This window comes from Lissotriton vulgaris, chromosome 9 (assembly GCF_964263255.1).
Source record: "Lissotriton vulgaris chromosome 9, aLisVul1.2, whole genome shotgun sequence".
Taxonomy (NCBI): domain Eukaryota; kingdom Metazoa; phylum Chordata; class Amphibia; order Caudata; family Salamandridae; genus Lissotriton; species Lissotriton vulgaris.
The window spans coordinates 844,187,760-844,210,756 of record NC_141697.1 but is presented as its reverse complement, the minus strand read 5'-3'; the positions used below and the strand labels follow the sequence as shown (position 1 = coordinate 844,210,756).

At 45.8% G+C, this 22,997-nt stretch overlaps 1 protein-coding gene across 1 annotated transcript in view; it reads left to right on the top strand.

Annotated features, from left to right (window-relative positions):
* LOC147692349 (solute carrier family 22 member 6-A-like) overlaps positions 1–22,997 on the top strand; it is a 1,393,226-nt gene that overhangs the window by 346,024 nt on the left and 1,024,205 nt on the right. The gene's annotated exons all lie outside the window — the stretch shown is intronic.

The window sequence follows — 22,997 nt, the reverse complement described above, 5'->3', positions numbered from 1 at the left end:
CCATAGTGCAAACCATCCTCAGTCTGCTGGTTTAGTTGAGGGTTACAATGGCACCCTCAAACTAAAACTAGCCAAAATACAAGCATCCACGGGTTTATCCTGGCCAGACGCACTACCCTTGGCTTTGTTATCAACGAGAGCAACTGTACATTCTAGAGTAGGGCTTAGTCCCTATGAGATTGTCTTTGGCCGCCCGGCAAATGTGTGGGGTGTGCCTAGGCCAAAGGAGTTTTGTTCTCTAGAATATCCTATGTTGATCGACTACCTTTACGACTTGACTGCTAAATTGAGTCTTATTCACCAACAGGTTTTCGATGCATTGCCAAAGCCTCCGGAGAGTCCAGGGCATCAGCTGAAACCCGGCGATCAAGTTGTGATCAGAAACTTCGCGAGGACGAAGAACCTTCAGCAAAGATTCGTCGGCCCATTCCAAGTTCTGCTTGTGACAAGAACCGCAGTTCGTGTAGCTGGTCGCAAGCACTGGGTACATGCGTCTCATGTCAAACGTGTACCTTTGCCACTTCCTTACGACGACTGGGTGAAGAAGGGAATTGGTGCCTCCGAATTTGAAAAAACGCCAAAGTTCATCCCTTTCAGCGATGCCGAATTGATTACCGACACTCCGAACTCTGACTCTCCTCCTGAAAAGACTCCTTTGAACTCTGAACATTTGTCCCCTGCATCAGAAAAAACTCTGTCATCTGCGAACTTGAACACTGCAACAACTACTAGTGATACGCTATTTGCCGATCAAACAGTACCTGCAAAGCAAAGATACAATTTACGACCTCGTAATATGGACAAATAAAGCAGGCAACTGCCTATTGTGATATTTTGAAATTTTGAACTTTTGCCTCCAGCCAGGAAGTTTGCTATTGTTTTATTGTTTTTTAAAAATTGCCTTGCCGTCTGGGTAGCCGTAGGGTCGTGGCTGTGTGCCTAGTTGAATCTGCGGGGGTCTGACACAAGGTCGATCTTTCTGTTGGTTCTGGGAACTCCCAGGGCTAATAGAGGCATTTTCATCTACGTACACATCATCAGTGGTCGCGAGCGGATTGTAGAAGATGGAGCTTCCTGCGCTGCAACGAGAAAATGTGATTTATGTTCGCAGAAACAGACTTTACAGAATTCTTCACAGCAAATGCTTTTTGATACAATGTGCCATTACATTTTTGATTGTTTTGATAACGTTGGTGGGTGGAATCGTCTTTGGTATGAGTTTGATTTTTATGCCAGTAACCACAGTATCTCCCCTTGATCCTGCTACTTCTACTGTTTCTTCTATACACTCTTTTCACTCATTTCCTGAACATGAGCAAGCTCGACGCTCAGAATTCATTAATAACACTTTTGTACAGCCCTTGCACCAACACCAACTGGTAGTTAACACTACAGACTGCTGGGTGTGTGGCTTGATACCCCACACTATGGATAAAGGCATTCCCTATCTGGTTTTGCCTTTCAGCTATAATGGATCATTTCAGGCCCTTCAAATCATCTTTGCTTATGCCCTTGAAACCTATCCTCCGCGTCCACCACGTTCCACTAAATATAACTCTGCCAAAAAAGCCTTAGTCCAGGGAATTATTGACATGATCAAGGACGTCAATAATACTCCATCTTACCCTAGAGACGAATTGCGAGTATATTTGAGTTGGAATTCTTCAGAGTATCGCCTTAGTTTGGGAGAAAGCAAGCGTAAAAGCTCAACTCCAATCTGGGTCGTACCTCACCGAGGTCAAGTCTGTTTGCAAGGTAATGGGAGAAATCCGAGAGCTCAGCTAGGGAGGAGTGAATGCGTAGAGACTTACGTGTTTCCGTCTAACTCTTCCCCTGCTTTTCTTACTGCTAGGGGTACCTACTTCATCTGCCGAGACAGGGCATATACATGGTTGCCTGCTGACTTTTCAGGATCATGTTATATTGCTCTATTGTTACCTCCAACATACACTGCTTCATCTGACTACCACAAGACCAGAGTAGCAAGAGGTGTTTTCAGCAAGGAAGATACCGCTGGTCAGGAAGCTGGAGACTTCTTCAAAGGTTTCCTTCCGTTCTGGGGGCCTATGGCCAATAGTAGAAACATACGTCAGCTAACACGGGTAGTTGAATCTACTATTACCGAAACTGCTGGTGCCCTTAGCAATTTGACAGCTGAGCTTCAGGCGGATAGACTCATGACGTTGCAGAACCGTATGGTTCTAGACGTAATACTTGCAGATCGAGGTGGGGTATGCAGAATGATCCAATCGAGCTGCTGTGTCTTTATTCCTAATAATGCTCCAACAGTCTATGAGGCGATCTCGAAGCTACACAAGATTTCCGACTCTATTCATGTAGACAAGGGAAACTGGTCCTTCATGGAGTGGTTTTGGACTCTGATCTCAGCGTGGGGATGGAAGGTTCTAATGGTCATTGGTGTCATCTTAATATTCCTCTTCTCATGCTGCCTGATTATCCAGTGTGGTCCAGCTCTGTGTAGTCTTTGTGCTGCAACCTGTTTCAGAAAACCACCTGCGTTTGGAGAAAAGGCGCGAGAAAGGATGATGATACAACAGCATGTCTCTGACCTGATGAGCATAGAATTAGACTCTGACATAGACTGAGTAATTGCCTATGTAAGGGCAAAAGGAGGGTCTGAGGTTCCGTGACGATTTGAACCCGTGTTTTCAATATCGTCGGAAATACATAATATTGGTATCAGCGAACCGCAAATGATCCATTTAGCATATCCTGGTGTTTTCGCTATGCTACGAGCAAGAGTACTCCTGTTACAAACACATTTCTGATCTACCCATGGCATCCATCTTAGATCATGGCAGCCATTTTGTGTTTCTTGCCCTCACATACGCAATAACCTCTGATCACTTCATTTCAATTAAGGACACGTAGGCTTAGCCGACGATTCACCTCTTTAAGTGACACGTGCACCTTGGAACAGAACACGCTGTAGCTGCCTGACTCGACAAAGGCTGCCTCCCCTGCCCGAGGCCAGCCCTACCGAACTGGTTCTCGTGTCCATTGTCCCGATCATGATTAGGCGGCCGAAGCCGGTAGCCTTGCCCATTTACAACCCACAAACATCCCTTATCCCACTTTTCTATCTTCCACACCTGGCTCCGTTCCTTTCTTTCTGAATCTTTATTAGGGGGAGGCAACGAAATTTACGATGAGGCGGTCCGGCTCTTGAATGCAATATTGACAAGGGATTGTGATGAACTAGTGGGAACCCCTCTTCGTAATGTTTGGCATCAGATATTATCGACGGTTCCTGTGTAACGCCAAATATTTATTGTTTAGGACACAAAGGTTTGGGAATGTACTAACATGTGAAGTATTTGCCTGGAGCACAATTTTTAGTATATAAGGAGCAACCCTCTATGTACAAATCGAACAGGCTCCTAGACACTGCCCATGCGTGGTTTCTGTGACTTCTGTGTCCCTGCAGTAATAAACCTTTGGTCTTTGACGCCACCATCGAGAAGCCCGTGTTTCTGTTTATTTGTGCACCAAGGCAGGTGGAACTCCGGGGTCTTCGGGTGTTGTTCCCTGACACCTCTGGACGGAACCAAAAAGTCCAGAACTCCAGCGGGGAGAAAATCCCTGCAGGCCGCCTGGAAATACAGAGTAAAATCGGGGTAGAAGGACAGCGTGTTTCTGTGATAATTAATCTCACCCAGCTCCCAGGCCCTACTCTGAATAGAGTCCTGGTCTTGGTAATCCAACAAGCCGGCGCCCCAAGGAGGAGTCGGGCCAAGTGACCTGTGTGCCTGCTCAACAATGAAGTGGGTGGACAGAACAGGACCAAAGAGGTCATGGAGCAGGGTCTCGAGAAAATCCTCCATCTACTTGGTCATGGTGGACTCCGGCAGGCCAACGATCCAAATTTTGTTCCTGCGGGAGCACGCCTCTAAGTCCTCGTTCTTGGCGCAAATTATTTCAAGGATTGTGTCCATTTTGAGGAGCTTCTGAGCTCCGGAAGCTCCGCCATCCTCCGCATCCAAAACTCTTGCCTCAAGCTGGTCAATGCGCGCATTGTGGGAGTCCACCCTCTGTTTTACCTGGTCGAGGCAGGATGTTAGGTGGTCACTTTTCATGTCATAGACTTCACTTCCAGAAGGATGGAATTATGCCTGAGAAAATTGAGCGGCAGCATGTCCAGCAACCTACTACTATTTTCCCTACTGATGACGGAAGAATTCAGAAACACATGTCTAGGGATACGCTTTAAAAATTTGGCAATAGCTAAGACATTTTCAAACTTTGTACTGAGCGCAAAACATCATACTACATCGACCAAGATGCAAACAGGTAATGACTCTGAGACGTGTCAGCAGTGTGCTCTTATACCCCTTCACATACTGTTGATTGCCAATTGAGAGTAGCACTAAGATGAAATGTGTTAATATTGATTGTATTGTGTTTTACCTCATAATTCTGTCTTAATTATTGATGTGACACCCCAACAAAACCAGTAGGCCTGACTTTTATTAACTGCACTCCCTTTTTAGAAACAGGCGCATGCGAGTGGTTATTGAGGTTTGTAGGGTCATGGTCTGCTGGGTTGTAGAATGTTAGAGGTGCCTCGAGTGCAGGCGGTTTAAGGTACATTTGGTGTGGGGGGTACCTAATCTGTAGTGCCTTTCTTTTGTGTGAACGTCCTTTTGGTTATGAGGGCCTGTAGAGGGTGCCATCATATGCATTTAAAACTCTTATTTTATTTGTAAATTTCTATGTAGTATTTAGTAGTGTGTATAAGAAAGTACTTTTACTTTTCATAAGAAAAAGCACTAATTGGACAGCATTTATTAAGTGCTGTTTGTTACGTTAATGAGTGCTGAACCTCTAGCCCCCAGCACCTTCCTTGAGTAAACCGACTGCTTTGCTTCACTATCGAGGGAGTCAAGAACTAACAAGCATTGGTAATGCCAAAAGGTTTCGCATTTGCGAGTGTTAGAGCTCTTGGGGCCCGATGTAGGTGCCCTAATACCGGTCGGAAACGGCCGAATTTGGCCGTTTCCGACCGGTATTACGGTTTCCAGATGTAGGGCATGCATTTACAGAATCTGTATTTTACCGATTCTGTATTTACCGATTCGGTAAAATTACGGAATTGGTAAATACAGACTCGGTAAAATACCGATTCTGTAAATGCAGTTGTAGCTGGCACATGTCAGAGTGCCACAGGGCTTTAAGAATCGGCATTTTACCACCCAATCTAATAGGGTGGTAAAATACCGAATACAGGTGTGCATGCACATGTGTGCATGCACACCAGTGCCATGTGACACACAGACATGCCCTTAGGGCATGTCTGTGTGCCACATGGCACACGTGCCTGAATTCAGGGTGCTAGAGGGTGTCAAAGTGACACCCCCTGCACCCTTGCAAAAATCGGTATTTAGCGAATCGGTAAATACCGACTCAGTAATGACAATTGATTCCTATGGGCTGCAATGCCCATAGGAATCAATGGGCTTTACCGTTTCGGTATTTACAGAATCGGTAAATACCGAATCTTAACGATTCGGTATTTAGCGATTCTGAAATACCTACATTTCCCCCCTTCTCATTTACCACTTCTTAAATACCGAATCGGTATGATTCGGTATTTTAGAAGTGGTAATTTAGAATTACCTACATCGGGCCCTTGGGTTGTAAATGACAATGTCTTTTACCCTTGGGTTTTGGTTTGGAGTGGAGTGGAGATAAGGGGTTTAGAATTATGTGGCTTCCATTGGAATTGTTAGTTGTGTAATTGTGTGGGTGGAGTGGATTTGTGAAGTGGAATTATGTGGCATGACAGATAGATATGGGTGAGAGCTGCACAGAATAGGTAATCAGGAAGAAAGAGAGGAATAGGCAGTTTGGGCACGAAGTAGGGAATATATTCCAGACAGAAGAGCAAAAAGAGCATTTGAGAAAGAGAGGAAGAAGGGGAGAGCAGGCAACAGATGCATAAAGAGGCACCTGTGTATGCAGAAGACACGCCAAGAAGAAGAAGAGAGTGGTATTGAGGGATAGAAACCTTGAAAAGAAACTGTGCTCAAAGACCTGAAGTCAAACACATGAGAGGTGGGAAGAGTGATGAAATAAATGATGGAATGAATGTGGTTGTCTTTCCCTCAGGAGCATGGGCAGAGCTCAGAATGGGACAGCAGTGTAAACTATGTAGAGAGTATATGGGCTGCAGTCGGAGAGAAAATGGAAGTCTTGTTCAACCTTGTGATGTTTTCCTGTCTTATGTTATTTGAATGCATGTATGTCTTTTGTTGGTGCATTGCCTTGCTGAGCTGTCTTTCTGGTATTGTTGCTTGTGGAACGCAGGTTGCATGCAAACGTGTGCAGTGTGTACACTACCAACAAAGCTAGCTCAATGGGATTTACATGTGGCATGCAGGTTTCACACAACTCTCTGCAGCAGATATATAAAATCATTGGGCTATGTCACTATGATTACAAAAATATGATCAGCAGGGTTGTAGAGAGTTGTCTCCAGTAGGTGCTAGGTCCTGCTATCCTATCTTTTTAAGATTGGAGTTTTTTGACATGGGCCACTGGAAAAATGAGAATTTGTGGTATATAAATTTGCTGCATTTGCCATTTTTTCCATAATCTGTTTTGCTTTTATCTCAGACAGATTAACAGTTCTGACATTTATGCTCAGAGGTCGCAGTGCCAAGCCTCACTGTTTGCAAGGGTTAACGGGTCACCCTCAGCAGCTTGCTTCTGTGTGGAAGCTTTTAAATACAATATTTTTCCTAGTGTTTAGAGAAGGGCTTTTTCCTACAGTAGGAAAGGAAAACCCAGAATGTGTAAATGTAATTTGAGGGCAAAAAGAATGGTTTCTTCTGTGTCTTGATTATTTTTAATCCCAGAAAGTGTTCTCAAAGTGACAGTTCTTTTCAGAGGGGATTAAGACGTGACAAGAATACAAGATTTCTTGCAGCTTTATAATAGTCCAATGATTTGTATTCTAGAGTGTCCCCTTGTGAGACAGTGAGTCCACATCGGCATGCTGCACTGCTTCCCATGGTGGCGGCTTGAGGTAAAGAGGTGCTTTTGAAAAACCACCACTTGGACACCCAAACAGTAGTCACGTTTTAGAATATAGCTGGGCTACACTGTACCAAATAAACGAAGCGCACCTTTTTTAAAAAACACAGACACGCAGGTTGCCTTCTGCTTACTGTAACATTGCATTTGTTGCAAATAAATTGTTTACCTCTGGAACATGGGAAGGACAGTATTAATAAAATAGCTTGCATTTGTTTCATGCATGACCAGTTTATTAATTGTTGTTGATTAACTTTGTGAAGTGAATTTGTCCGTTTGTGTATAGTTGTTTCCATAACAATCATTTGTGTTTTAGTAACACTGAGGTCCCACTTTTATCTGTGTTGAATAATGTAAAAACGGATGCATAACGAATGCCTCAAAGTGAGTTGCCTATATGGCCTAAAATCACATAGTATGCCACATAATGTAAATTTCTTTCCTGCATAGTTTAATTAACACTGTAGCATTATTCCAGTAACAGTGTTTGTGGCCTATAGGATATTATTTTTTTGTGGGGCAGGTGCATGAACACACTATGCTATATTAATAGCTCTGAAATGTGTGACTTGGATGTATGAAAGATCTCTGCAGCAGGTGTCTTACCCACACGGCTATCTTATGCATGCTTGAAACAGATGTGTGAGTTACACCTAGATTTCTGCAGCACTTGCATGAACCTCCTGGGTTATATTTCTTGATTTATAACCCGTAACCTGCAGGCAAACCGCACATTTGTAGCAGGCACACTAACTTACCAGGGTATCTAGTTGGAGTGCCAGATTTCCGGATATAGAGAGTTATTTGCAGCAGGTTTATAGACCTGCTAAGACATCTTACTGCAAAGGGACCGTGTGGCCTGCAGGAGGGAAGGTCTCTGCAACAGGAACACAAACCTCAGGAGCTATATTATGTTATTCCATCCTGTGTTCTGCAGGATAAGGAGAAATGTGCTCTGAAAGTATTCCATGCTTATGACGAGCTCAGCTCGTCATGAGGCACAGTGGAGCTGTGCTCATGATGAGCTGAGCTCAGCTCGTCATAACTGCGGCTGCCCGCCCACGCACAGCTAATTCCCCGCCTGTGCGGGCAATCTATTGGAGTGGCCGGAGTCATGACAAGCCCAGCTCGTCATGAGCACATATCCACTGGCCCCTCACCCCCCTTCCCCCACCACCGAGTTGTGGGGGATTAGCCCCGCGGCATAGGGGTTAAAATTGTGGGCTCTCTTGCTATGTTTGGAATCTGTCCCATACGGGTTACGTACTGAATGGAACCCAAAAACGCATATACTGGGACTGGAATCGTGATGTGCAGTTGGCACACAGTTTTCTTTAGCAATCACACAACCACTCCATTATCTTACTGGTATTGTCACAGTCGAAACAATATTTTGGGGTAAAAACATTATCTGCATAGGAAGTTATGGGACTAGAGAGGAAGAACACTTCAGGAAATTCAGGTGTGTTAAATTGATTTTAAATGCATTGGATTCTCTCACGCACACTTGCTAGGCAGGCGGTTGGGGAGGAGATGAGTGTATATAATGCACGATTACATGCTCAGCGGTAACATACAACTTTTTAAACCATTGTCAATACATAATATAACATAGCACTCATTGTATTAAACTCGCATTTAGGTAGGGCGGAGTCAGCTGGATCAGAAGGGGACCCTGTAGATAGATCTTTGCATTTGGAGCATTGAACATGCTGGGCTAACTTAGAGCCAATAAAATCAGGCCCGAACTGGCAAGTAAAGTAAAGTAAACAGAACTGACAGTTCCGTACTAGAAGGGGGCCCTCTGAAAGAGCTGTGGGGCTGGGGCAGAGTCCGTCTCAACTCATGAGCCCGAAGGTCTTCTGTAAAGTCACTCCCACGTCAGGCTGGTGGCTTTTGAAGACAGATGGCATGGAGGCAGAGACATTCTTATTTCAGACTAGTGCCTTCTGAGTGGCTGGGGTCCATTTAGGTGCATGTCATAAAATAGGAATGCAGAAACAGTGGCAAATTGGAGGAAAAGGATGTATTTATACGGGAGACCTGGCAGGCTGTGAACACGTGATGCAAAAAAAAAATTACAGCAGGCAAGTGCTGCTAAGCTGGCATTTAGGGCAAACCTACTGAGTGTATTAAACTGAGGGCATTAGAAAACTTTATCAGAATACCCAGCAAATTACACAGTTCTAGCCATGAGGAGTTTAAGTGATTTGCCCAGAATCACAGGATGTTGACCCAAAGCTGGGATCTCACCCTAGTTCCACATTTCAAAAGGTGGCTGCTCCAGAAACAGCTCCTCCCAGGTAGTAAAAGAACTGATGAAACAAGCCCCATTCACAATATAAAGAAATGAAACATAATAATACAGGTACACGAGCGCAGTCATGTTTTCAAAATACATTCCTTTGTTTTAATCCTTTTGAAAAATAACATTGTCAGGGGTAGTATTCGTGATATAAATATAAATACAATAACTGTGTTATCTGAATTCGCAGATAAAAAGGCATGGGTATGCCAAAAGAAAGGGAACTCCTTATATTAAACACAGCGCATGAAAAGCAGCAAGACAAGCGCCGGACGGGTGTTTGCATCCCAAATCAGTACAAACAATTTGGGCCAGATGTATCAAAGGGTTTTGCCCATTCTGTGTCTATGGGGAAATATGTTGATACATATGGCCCTTAGTGAAGTCCAGCACAGGAAAGGTATTTATATAAGTAGCAGCACAGGAATTTAGGAACCGGGAAAAACTTCAAGCATTGAAGCACACCATGGACTGAGCAGGGGCCCGGGTTCAAGCAGTGTATTACAGAAGCTGCGCGCTGGACAAGCACCAAAAAGAACATGTATTTGAGAAAATCGGTGAGGGGTGTCCACCGAGCGAACAAAAGGCAATTACAGAGGCAGAGAAAGGGAGGTTTAGAGTACTTCGCTGCCCCGGCCTTGCTCACCTCCCTCTGCTGCGCTTTCCAGGATTTGGGGCAGTTCCGGTGGTTGGTAGTATCGGAGATGGTGCCCATGCTGCTCCTGTTTGTCCTACTACCAACCCCATAAGGCTCAAAGCGGTGGGACCAGGGCAGCAGCGGAGGCACAAAAGGCAAGAGACAAAACCAGCCACAACAGAATATCACACAACACTATCACAACTAGTAGTGAGGGACCATCATTTGTAAAGAAGTCCTATCAGCCCACCCATGTGGCGGAGCATCGTCATCTAGGACTTAAATCAGTAGGTTTGTCCATGGCCAAACCTTAATAATAGTGCTTGGTACCAATAGATCCAAAGCTGAAAAAAGATGTGTCCTCACTAGAAGTGAAACTGATAGGGTGCAGTGCTCAAAGAAAATAAATGTGTATTTAAAATGACGGTCAGGGTGGAAAAAATTCTTTATTGATATCTCCCTGGGCGTCAAGTAAAAAAGTGATGACAGTGTAAAAAAATCACTGTACAGTAAGTGTAGAGAATCAGGCCAACATGTTTCTGCCGTAAAGGTAATATTCTACCGGCATTCTTCAGGGCCAGGCTGGAATGACAGCTACTGCAACATCCACTATTGTTTAAGTGAAATCATAATAAGAAAAAAACTTTGAAATTGTATGGTTAGGTAAGTAAAACTCAGTGGCTAAATCTGCCACCCTACCGTATCCTTGTGGATAACCATTTCAACAGCAATCTTTTCCCAGCCTTGTGTGGGAAGTAGGCCTCACCTCACCCGGCAACGGCTCAGATAAAGAGGCCCCGCTCTGTCCGTCGGTACCTCCGGGACTGAACAAGGATACGGTAGGGTGGCAGATTTAGCCACTGAGTTTTACTTACCTAACCATACAATTTCAAAGTTTTTTTCTTATTATGATTTCACTTAAACAATAGTGGATGTTGCAGTAGCTGTCATTCCAGCCTGGCCCTGAAGAATGCCGGTAGAATATTACCTTTACGGCAGAAACATGTTGGCCTGATTCTCTACACTTACTGTACAGTGATTTTTTTACACTGTCATCACTTTTTTACTTGACGCCCAGGGAGATATCAATAAAGACATTTTTCTACCCTGACCGTCATTTTAAATACACATTTATTTTCTTTGAGCACTGCACCCTATCAGTTTCACTTCTAGTGAGGACACATCTTTTTCAGCTTTGGATCTATTGGTACCAAGCACTATTATTAAGGTTTGGCCATGGATAAACCTGCTGCTTTAAGTCCTAGATGACGATGCTCCACCACATGGGTGGGCTGATAGGACTTCTTTACAAATGATGGTCCCTCACTACTAGTTGTGATAGTGTTGTGTGATATTCTGTTGTGGCCGCTTCCTAACTCTCGTGACCCTCAAGTTCCTTTTGTTGTTGTAACGTAGTTCATTAGGGGTATGAACTTGACTGGTCAATAAATATTTTCCCCTGGACCCTTCTCTAATAGTTGTATTCCTAAGAGACAAAACCAGCCTTCAGACAGATAAGACCATCATTTTAAAAAAAAATAGTAATTTGCACTCTGTCCCTTTAGAGAGCACATGCTCGCCAGTACATTTCAGCAAGAATTCGGAGCAAGCTTCCACAAATGCAATCCGAAAATATAGATTTTACTCAAAAATGTTCCCAACTCTAAGCATCTGTCATGAAAAGCAAGGCAAAAAACCCACAAAACACAGCAATAGACATGAGTTTAAAGCAGTCATTCCGTAAAGATTATGACTCAGACAAATCATGCTCCTATCAATGCTTCATTTTCTAAATGTTATTTTTAGCTACGAAAATGCAATGTAAAAATATATTTTTTTAAATGAAGCATTCAAAAGCTCAAAGATGCAAGTAGTTTCTAGAATAGAACAAGCATTTGCAATGCAATAGGTCTCGCATTTGCCAGAGTTTAAGCTATTGGCATTGTAAATGACAATGCCTTTGATTTATCTTTTTTAAAACCAACACATAAATAAAAGGCATTTTCATTTAAAATGTCAATAACAAACTCTTTTAAATTTGAGACTATTGTCTTGCAAATGCTTGTCTAGTTTGCTTGCAGAGTGGATGCAGGAGTATTTTTTTTAAAATCAATTTCACTGTGCTGTTCAACTTAAAAAAACATCATATTTCACATCGTTTTTTTTTGGCAAATCATTCTGGTTAACTCTGACAAAAAAGCAGCGTTTACAACAAACGAGGAACACTTAACTCCATACCACACAGTATACACACAGACACCTCACACACCATGTACCACGCAGTATGCACTCACACACACAAAAAACACACTTTACACAGTGTCAACACACAGCACGTCAAGCAGCTTACACAGACACATATATAGCTGAAAAAGGCTTTATTTCGATACGTGAATATCTTAAAAGCAATACATTACAAACATGCAATTTCAAAAATTAAGTAAAAAGACTTATAGTTGCAATTTCATAAACCAGTCAGATAAAAAATGCAATAAATAATTAAAAATACTATTAAATTGAGATGGAAAGCCTTTTTGTTCTGATTATCCAAGCCCATTTTAGGAATTTGGAGACAGCACACACTGTAGAAGGGGAAGTGTCAGTTAATAAAATGCGGAGGGCCACCAAATGTTGTCTGGTGCCGAAGAGCCTGCATAGAGGTACCAGCCATCGCTTCCTTGGGGCACGGTAATCGGGACATTCGAACAGGAAGTGTGCCACTGACTCGACCCTTGTAGGACATGCCGCACAAAAGACAGAGGGATGAGCCGTTGGTGATCTCCACCTGGACACCAAGTCGGCCAGGGGTTAAGTGCCAACTCGGAATTTAAAATAGAGGGCCCTATCCATGGGGATGGAGATTAAATCCAGGTAGGGCTCGAATGCTACAGCGTCTTTAATTTGTAAAAATGCAGTGGTTGAGTTACAGTGGCGGGGGTAGCAAATGAGTTTGTTGGTTACCCAGTCCCAATATATCTTTTTCAGGGTGGCTTTTGGTGGGGCAGAACGGGTAGCCCAACAATTTTCCAAACCCAACTCCACCAGGAGGCTCTTGATGTCTCTTAACAATTTTATGCGATGCCATCCTTCCGTTGCAAGTACTTCGGACAGACCAGCTGCATAGGAGGCTAGCTCCGGTACCGTCCATAAACGGCCCCAGAGGAGCAGTGGCCGCAATCGTGCCTGGTCCATGATTGACTTGCAGCTTGTCGAGAAGCACTGGGATAGTAGGTGTGCTTGTTGGGAGTAGCAAAAGGTCTTTCAAAAATGTATTTTCTGCTTTCCCCAGTGCTTCTAAATGTGTAGAGCCCCACAACTCCGCCCCGTACAAAGCCGCTGGAACCCCTCTGGCTTTGTAAATGTCTATTGCTGGGGAGATGCAATGTTTGGAGGAAGAACTGTGTTCCCTGAGTATGGCACCCACCACCCTTTTGTGATTAAGTAACATCTTATTGATATGTGGGGTCCAGCTCATAGTGTTACTGAGGCGAATCCCCAAGTAATCAAACTCGAGGACCCTTTCGAGTGCAACAGAATTTAGGACCAGGGGTGGACCAGGGTTTTTTGGGGGATTCATGGATAGAAATTTGGTCTTATCCACATTATTTTATAAGGCCCCTGAGGGAGCAGAACTCCTGGAAACGAGTGAGGAGCTTTTGGAGACCCTGCGGTGTTTTGGCGATGAGCAAGGTGTCATCGGCAAAGAGCAAAGTTGGTATCCGGGTGCCCGCCAGGGACGGGGCGTCTGCTGGCTCCTTAAGCAGATGTTTAGCCACACCATTGACATATAATGAGAATAGTGTGGGGGCCAGCACACAGCCCTGGCGGACACCCCTTTGCACTGGGATTCTGTTGGTTTTCTCTCCGTCCTTGCCCCACCGCACCTGTGCATAGTTATCTGAGTGGAATTTGACAAGAAGCGACAGGATGTAGGCGGGTAATCCCAGCCCCTGCAGGACCCTCCAGAGCTCCTCCCTTGGTACTAGGTCAAAGGCAGTCTTCAGGTCTATAAAGGCCAAATAAAGACTGCCCTTGCCCAGCACCGCCACCTTCCAGTACAGGAGGGTCAGCCTAAAGGCTTGTTCTATCGTACCCGTGCCTGTGCGGAAGCCCGCCTGGAAGTCTGATAATATCTTGTGTTCCTCAGCCCATTGTAGGATCCGCCCCAGGATAGCCTTCCCTGCCACCTTTTGAGAAGAGTCAATCAGGTTGATTGGCCTGTAGTTGGCGGGGCTGTCCCGACATCCCTTCTTGTAAATCGGGACAACCTCCGCCCCCTTCCAGGAATCAGGTACTGATGCACCCCTCATAATTGCATTTAGTAAAGTGGCTACCAAATTGCCCCAAACCTTGGAGTTGGCGCGGAGCAAGTCACCGGGTAGCCCATCAGGCCCCGCAGCTTTTAGTGGGACTACGGACTTGATTACTGCTTCTACCTCGCTCTCAGTGAAGTCGTCCGCATTACTAACCATTAGGTCATTCACCTGGGAAAAGGAATCGCTAAGAGCCCCTATAGGTTGAGAGTAAAGAGCCTTAAAGTGAGTGTACCAGAGCTGGGCGGGGATGTTACATGTTATAAGCAGCCCATCTGGCCTGTTCTTGTTCTTAATCATACTCCAGAAGCTCCTTGCGTCCTTTCCCCTACTTGCAGTCAGAAGATCATCCCAAAACATTTCCTCCCATTCGTTTTTAGCCACCTTTATGGTCAAGGAATTTTCTTTCCTAGCTGATCTAACAGCAGTTGGGGACTTAGCTTTAACTGCCTCTATCAGGGCCCTTTTCTTATGCCTGCATTTTGCTGTATACCTGCCCTGATTTACCCCGGAGTCTTTCCTGCTGGACGTGGTCCGGGCACCACTGGGTAAAACAAAGAGTTTGCCCAGTGCACCAGTTAAGGCACAAAAGACCTGGGTGGCCTCCTCCGGTGCACTTCGCAATAGACTCAGCTTGCTCCGGGCCTCGACCAACAGGACCCCTATAGTAGAAAGTTTCTCAGTAGACAGGGCGATCTTGGACCATTTTAACCGTCTCTCACAGTTAGATACCGTGAAACTCTGGATATTTGGTACCGGCAATGAACGTTTGTGCCTGTCCATATCCCCAAGCCACCCTGCGGTTAGGTCAAGTGATAGGAGATTGTGTTCACTGTCAATACTTTCAATGATCCTCATGTCGCGCAGGGTACTCCACAGACATACATCGAGAAGAATATAATCTATTCTTGATGTATGATTGGGCCTATTGTATATGTGTGCGCCCTGTGCGTCTGATTTTGACCTCCCGTTTACCGCCCTTAGATCAAATTCCAAATTTAGTGCGTTGATCTGGAGTGCCACTTGGGACCATTTCTTAATGGGGGGCAGGGCCAGGGCCGGGATCCCTCTTTTCGCGTCCTCCTCCTCCACGCCCAGCACGTCATCAAGACCAAGGGGCTCGAACGTGCAATTAAAGTCACCTGTCACCATGGTGTTCAAGTGCCTGGGCCGTTTTCTTAGCAGGTCTTCCAGGAGTGCTATGGTGGCCGATTGTACTCCCCCCCTTGTACCTCTGGCATAGACGTTGTAAATGTCTAGCTGAATACGACCCCGGGAATCCTTAAGCATAATGTTAAGTATATCAGGGGAGTTTGTATAGTGCTCCTCCACCCTGCAGTCCAAGGAGACTGCGACCCAGATGAGGAGACCCCCTGAAGGGCGCCCCCTCCCTGCCAGGGGCTTGACCGCAGGATAAAATGTGATGAATAGCCCACCTTGTGACGGGGCTCCCTGGCCCAAGTCTCTTGGAATATACAGATGGAGTAGCCCTCCACGAGGGCACTCCATTCTGGCAACTCCATCTTCCTATCAATTCCCGCGATGTTCCAGCTGAAAATCCTAAGAACTGGATCCGTCACAGCTGGAGCGGCGCCGGGAATAGGGACATTCTCCACGGCCACGGATTCCTGTAACACTAGGGTTCTAGCCCCGTCTTGCTCAACTTGGCCCTGGCTTCTCTCTTGCGTAGGTGTGGGGATTTTGCTGCACTTAAAGGGAGTGTCAGAGACAGCCACCATATTGCTCAGATCGAGGTCTCCCGCAACAGTGTCATCTACCCCCAACTTCTCAGAATTTGAATCGGTTCAATATCCTAAAGGGTTCCGCCCGGTTGATTGCCAGGCTGCCTGAGGATAGAACAGAGGTTTGGTAGGGAGGTCAAAGTAGATTATGTTGTTATTCCGCCCAGAAACAAAATCTCGACCATTCATAAGTGGGGTTGTTCTTGGGTAGAAGAATGTTAGATCCACTATGCTGATTCCCTGCCCGTCAAGGTTAGGATTGGAGTCGCAGATGGATTGTGCTACTCTACTGTCTCTAAAGTTTACCACCACACATTCACCTTCCACTTTCTTGTGCCCATAGCCCACCCAGTTCACCCTTCTTGCTCCTATGATATGGCCATCTAGACCCCTTGCTAAGGGTTTGTTGGAATTGAGCCAATACATAGTTTTATTTTTTAGTGCCTGGGGGGTTTCATTGATGTCAGCCTTTAGTGTAGGTACGTTAATCAGGACGGCAACATATGGGTGGCAATCTGGCGGCAAATTGACTGGAGGGGGTTTTGGGGCAATTTTAGGCCGAGCGGCCTTATGATTAGGTTTAGGAGTTGGGATTTGCGGTCGCGTTGGGACATTGCTAGTATGTGAGGTAGTCACAGTCTGGGCATTCGGGATGTTTTTGCTTGTTCCCTTAGTTGATTTTTCCTCCCCGGGAGCTCTGCCCCACCCGATGGTTTTAAGTGCTTGAAAGTACTTGGAGCGGCTTTCGCTGCTTGACCAGTGCTACCCGCAGAGGAAGAAGCCCTCCGAGGCTCTACTAGTACATTATTGGGCGGGTCCGAAGTTATTACATTGGGCGTGGATGTTATATCGAGAGGGGCGAGCTGGGACGCCTGGGTGGAACCGTTAGGGGGGTCCCTCCCTTCACCTCCTCCCCTATCTTGAAATGTAGTTTAATCAGTGCTTTCAGCGAGAAAAAGCTGTTGAGGGTCGATTGTTCGAGCCTGTCAAGCCTTTCTCCCATCCCTGCCACTTTATCAACAATCGGGGCCAAAAGAGATTTCAGCAGCCCCTCCATCTGGACATAAGTAACCGGGGCACAGAGAGGCACAGCCTTAGGGGCTATGAAGGGAATAGCACTGGCATTATCAGTAGTGGGGTCTGCCCCCTTAAAGACAAAAGGGGCATTGGTTTGATGCTTGGAAGATGAGCACTTTGAACCCCTTTTCCGCAGAGTCCTGTAACGTTTCATGGAGTTCGTTTTGAATGAGCTGGCACTCCTTTTCCTTTTTGTTTCCCCTAAGGTCAGAGACTTAGGGTCCGGTATTGGTTTGTCTGAGGGCCCAAGGTCTGTTGCTAAAGCTGAAGGAGCAACTGCACTTGTTTGTGTTGGGGGCAGTACCTCGGAATCTGCAACCTCGGGGTGGGGAATAGAAAGTGCAGCCAAGTTTTCCAGCCTGTCTATACTAGCCCTTAGTGAGACAAGTCGAGGTTCCTCATGTATGCGAGGTGGGGTTGACAATTGGGCCAAGGAGCATATCGGGGATTCTGCTCGAGCTATGGACCCCAGGGATGATCTCTTCGACGGATTTAAATCCATCGAAAGCCGCCGCTCCGTCATGACTATCTCCTTTTCGATGACGGCAGCAACCCGGGTTATGAATTTGTCCATAGTGCCTATTGAACCAATTGAGCACCCTCCACTTCCTCCCCTTAAGTTCTTCCCTGAACGAGTTGTCATGAATCCAGGAAGCAGGGGTAGGGCGTATACTCACGCTAAGGGTAGAGAAATCACAGGTCCAATCCGGGTAGCAGATCACAGGGGGGTGGCCCAGCCCAGCCTTTGACAGCCCCTGACTGCCACAGACTGCCCGCCCTTTGCCCGGGCTTAGCTCGGCGTCCCGCGATGCGGATCTCACGCTGCACTTATGCGCCTCCTGGCGCCGTCCTTTCCGGTCGTGCGTGCGTGGCGCTGGGGCTTCTGGGGGTTGGAGTCCCCTCGGCCGTTCTCCGCTCAGCTGCCGTACCCTGGAGACGCTGTGGAGCGAGGCGGTGAGAAGCAACCATGAAGCGGTGGACTGCTGGCAGGTGGGTCCGCTGGTGAACGCTGCTTCGACCCCGCAAGGTAGCTTTTGCACTGACACCCCCGCTCTGCCGGTCTCACGCTGCACTTATGCGCCTCCTGGCGCCGTCCTTTCCGGTCGTGCGTGCGTGGCGCTGGGGCTTCTGGGGGTTGGAGTCCCCTCGGCCGTTCTCCGCTCAGCTGCCGTACCCTGGAGACGCTGTGGAGCGAGGCGGTGAGAAGCAACCATGAAGCGGTGGACTGCTGGCAGGTGGGTCCGCTGGTGAATGCTGCTTCGACCCCGCAAGGTAGCTTTTGCACTGACTCCCCGCTCTGCCGGTCTCACGCTGCACTTATGCGCCTCCTGGCGCCGTCCTTTCCGGTCGTGCGTGCGTGGCGCTGGGGCTTCTGGGGGTTGGAGTCCCCTCGGCCGTTCTCCGCTCAGCTGCCGTACCCTGGAGACGCTGTGGAGCGAGGCGGTGAGAAGCAACCATGAAGCGGTGGACTGCTGGCAGGTGGGTCCGCTGGTGAACGCTGCTTCGACCCCGCAAGGTAGCTTTTGCACTGACTTATATAGCACAAACACACACACAGAGCTCACACTATTAGTATCCATACCAAAAAATCAAATACTTGAGACAGGCATTACAACATCGTTGCAGCATTTTTTTTTAAGTCCGTTTCAGTGGAAGCAGTGTTAACACATGCCCAGCTGTGATCAGTCGTCCTGAGGCAGTACTTGCAAATGTTTCCCTCAGAATGCACGAAAAGTTTGCAGGTGCAAGTGATTGGAGCTGGCAATAAGGTGTTAAACCTTTTTTCTTTGATGCATGAGAAATGTAGTTTGAAAAGCACATTTGATCCTCCAAGATGTCTTCAGGTGTTGGCATGAAGTGGGATTTAAAGTTGGCTTCTGCATCAGGAAGCCATTTACAAACTGCATGGTTGGCTTCTGATTCAAAAGTTATTTGTAATAAGGGTGGAAAGGAAGCTGGTGTGGTGTTTTTTAATCAAAATAAATCGGTCAACAGGGGGGGCTACCTTTCCCGTGCTGCCCATACAAAAAGGGCCCTTGTTTAGAAATTAGGGGTAGTTTAGAGCTGGTTAACGCCTTAACCGCAGCGGTTTTTCCGACACGGTGCGGGCGTTCTAAAGGGTGGGCGGGGCTCCGTCGGCCAGCACTATGGAGGTAGTGCTCCCATTGGCCAACGGCCGACTTTAGCACACAAGGGGTTAAGACATGCTATATAAGTGTTTCGAAAGATATGGAAGACTGCATAGATTTGAGCTTGCAACAGCTTTCTAAATAATTGGAATAAGGCATTGTCTGAGAGTAACATGGTTCAGGAGTGTTGCATCTTATTTTGACCATACTATTATTAAAAAAAATACTGCATGGCATTCTTAGTGTATTAGTGAAGTGCACATAATGATAATGTAACATTTTAAAGGCACACAGCAGAAGAATAAGAAGGGAAAAGAGTGGCGATAGGTGAGAGACACTGCTTTCTGACTCGGAGAGCTAGGCCCAGCAGAAGTAACCCTGGTTTGAGCAAGCAGCCTCACAGACAAGTTACAGGAAGGAAAGAAGGGATCTTTTCACCTCCAAGGCGCAGTAAAATAGCACTGTCTGCATAAGTGTATGATCTGTAAATAAATTAACAAAGCTTCAGGCTTGTGGGAGCCAAGGCGGGTGTGTGGTGTGAAAGATAGTGCGCTCCTTGATTAGAGCATGAAGTACTGTATATTATACAACACACGAACTATAGCTGCTGATGAGGGTTATGAGCAAAGGCACAGTATATAAAACATTGACAGCAGGATCCTATGCATTTCATTAAAGGAAACACGGTTGGTAATCAGCACAGAAGCACACGCACACACAAACAGAACCTGCTCCATCAGGTCGTAGTGCAGTGTCACTGAGAAGCCCAGGTCACAAAGAACTCTGAAGAGTTTGCAGGGGAAGAGTCAGCAGATGTGGAAGGATTTCATGAAGATGAGGAGGGCGCGCTTCTTCCTCTGCAGCCTTCCTGAAGATATGCTGGCTGAGGCGGGGGAGGCTGCCTATCCTTGCTCCCAGTAGTGCGGTACTGTGCTACCATTTGGTGTAGTGTGTGACTAATGAGGCACACAAGCTTTCTATCTCGCCTTCTCATCGACGCATACGCGGTTGCTATTTTCATTTAAGGGACTCAGGAACTTGTGGCTAAGCGCCTAACTGTGAATTCCTAACTGGTATTGTGCCATAAAAAACAAGCATTTGCATTACAAATAGAATAAACAAGCGCGGCATTCTGCCGGCAGCAGCGGTAGGCGCGCGCACCTCGCGCAGCAGCAGGAGGGAGGAGGGGGCTGCACGATGCCTTTGCGAGAGCGATAATTGCTACCATATGGCGGCGCTCGCTCCCGCAAGTGAATCCCCAGACGTGCGCGCATTGCCATTGAAAGGCAATTGAACGCGTGCACGTTTTTGTCTGAAAAGCTAAAGCGATAGCTAAAGGTCTTTTTGTCTAATCAGAGCATGCGTGCTGCATAGGCGAGACCTAAAGAGGACATGATTTGTTTAAGCCAAATAATGTTTATAGTATATGAATCAGAAGAGTTGTAACCCATCAGCTGCCTACAGCCGATTGTGATTTCCTGATGCGGTTTTTTATTGTTGCAGCTAGGTGGAAATTACTGATTAGTTTGCGTTCAACGAGTATAACGCCTGAACATATGACTGGTTACAAAGAGCAACAGAAGAACATTAAATATGGTGAAAATAAAAGCTGTGTTAGCTACATAGAAAAGTCCTTACCCACTTCCATCTACACCAGGTACTTTCAAATTCTCCTCGGTTAATATGCCAATAAAGGCAGTAAACTAATGCTTGTATAGGATGTCTGTGTGATGACTTACATGAGCGCGATGTAACTAAAAAGAGAACTAATTCTCTGTGATTTTAGTTACACTATATATAGTTGTCCAGGGTTTGAAATGATCTGTACAGTGTCAGAGTCAACAGGGGCAATCTATAGTGGCACATGGTGGAAGCATGAAGAGAGGGACTGGGTGAGGGGATGTGGAGACCAGCGAAACCAGAGATGAAGTGCTAAAATGAAGAGGAGCCCAATTTCTCAAGATTTATAGTCCTGTTTACAGACTGCAATTGGAGCACCCTGTGTCTCTTACACAAAGTGAAAAGCAAGATGCAATAAAATACACCAGAAGATGAACACACATCCAGCATTGTAACAGGTGCAGAGCAGAGAAAATACACAAGAATGAAAGGAAAACCAGCGCAGTTCTCGTGAAATGGTTGCAGTGCTGAATATCCACAATTATTAAAACAAACAACCCAGCAGGAGCCAATGTGGTGGAGGAAGCAGTGAAAAAGCAGCAGTAACACAACTGTGGTTTTAAGAGGAGGTGGGAGGAAGAATGCTATATCTGTGTGTAAGCAGCTAGGGTTCTGATTCTAACCACAGACAAACAGTAACAGAGCAGGAAACTAAGGAAAAAATAGTCCCCCAAAGAACTAAAGAGCCATGGCGGAATGAGACAGTGCTACGTCCCTGCTCTGTGGGAGGAACAGAAGAGAGAAAGAAGGGACAAAGAGGCAGGACTGACCACTAGCAAGCAGAGATTTTTAAAGGACACTGACATAGACAAATTAAAAGCAATGTCAAGAAATGGGATGGACTTGATGCCCACAGACCGATTACAGCAGGTCTTGAAGAAACAGCTGCGCTGTCTAGCTCGACCTAAAAATGGCTACCTGGTTCACAGTTAAGGGCTATGCACTGTAGGGGCTCCTGGACACCTGTGACGAAAGACCCCAGCTCAGACGATTGGGGTCCAGTGCCACATCTATACTCTGACCCTACAACCCAGATTCATGAATGAAGGCTTTCAGAACACTCTTTTTGGAATGCTTGCCGTCGCCTAAATGTGTACACTGCCTTCATGCCCTTCCTGTATTTGTTACCACTACTGAAATCCAATGATGATGGCAATGAAGAAAAAAATAGTATATCTGAGCTTCCTCTATAATCAGGTGCAAGCTAGGATGCCTGACACCTTGTTAACACCAATGTCTTTAGTTTGAATATTATGGTATGTCTGTGAAGTGAAGGATGTGCTACATGAATTCTGTAACCAAATATAATAAGTAGAAGTTCTTTTAAATAATCTAAAACACATAGGAACTCATTACAACGTGGTCGGGAAAGCTTTTCAGTATTTCCATACACAAAATGATCCATACCACAGGTTCACTAGCTTTTAGCTGTTGAAATATCTGCATGGGCAACCCTCGGAGTGCTGTAATACAGCTTCTCTTGTCATTTTCAGTTCAGTGCTAATTCCTGTTAGCAGCCGATTCAGGAATTACTTCAGTACTTAAAGTAGATGTATACAACTTCAACAAAGCGAGAGCAGACTCAGTATGCCTAACACTGTAGTTTTGTTCTACAGGTGTGTATTATGCCAGGTGTTGGTTTCTTTTTGAGGTGACTGCTCTTCCATTTAGTCCATCTTCCTCAGTGGAAACATGTTATTCACAGGAACTGTTAATTCACTTGTACTGCCGCAGCTACTGCCCAGCACCCAGATTCGGTCGGCCGAACGGACAATCACCTTCAAAAACTGGGATTCCATTGGAATAAGCCATTAGTAACATAGGACCCAATTTGGAAAGGATTCCTACATAAAGACACACATCTATAATTACCACATACTGTGACCATCATTACAGTTAGGCACCATGAAGTTATTCTAGTACAAACAAGGTTCTCATGAGTGAACCTCTGCTACATGATTGGACCTTCCGTTTCCTAAATACTAGATGCTCACACACCTATCCTGATGACGATCTCTACTAAATGAGATCACAGAATAAACCTTACTCCTTATTTTA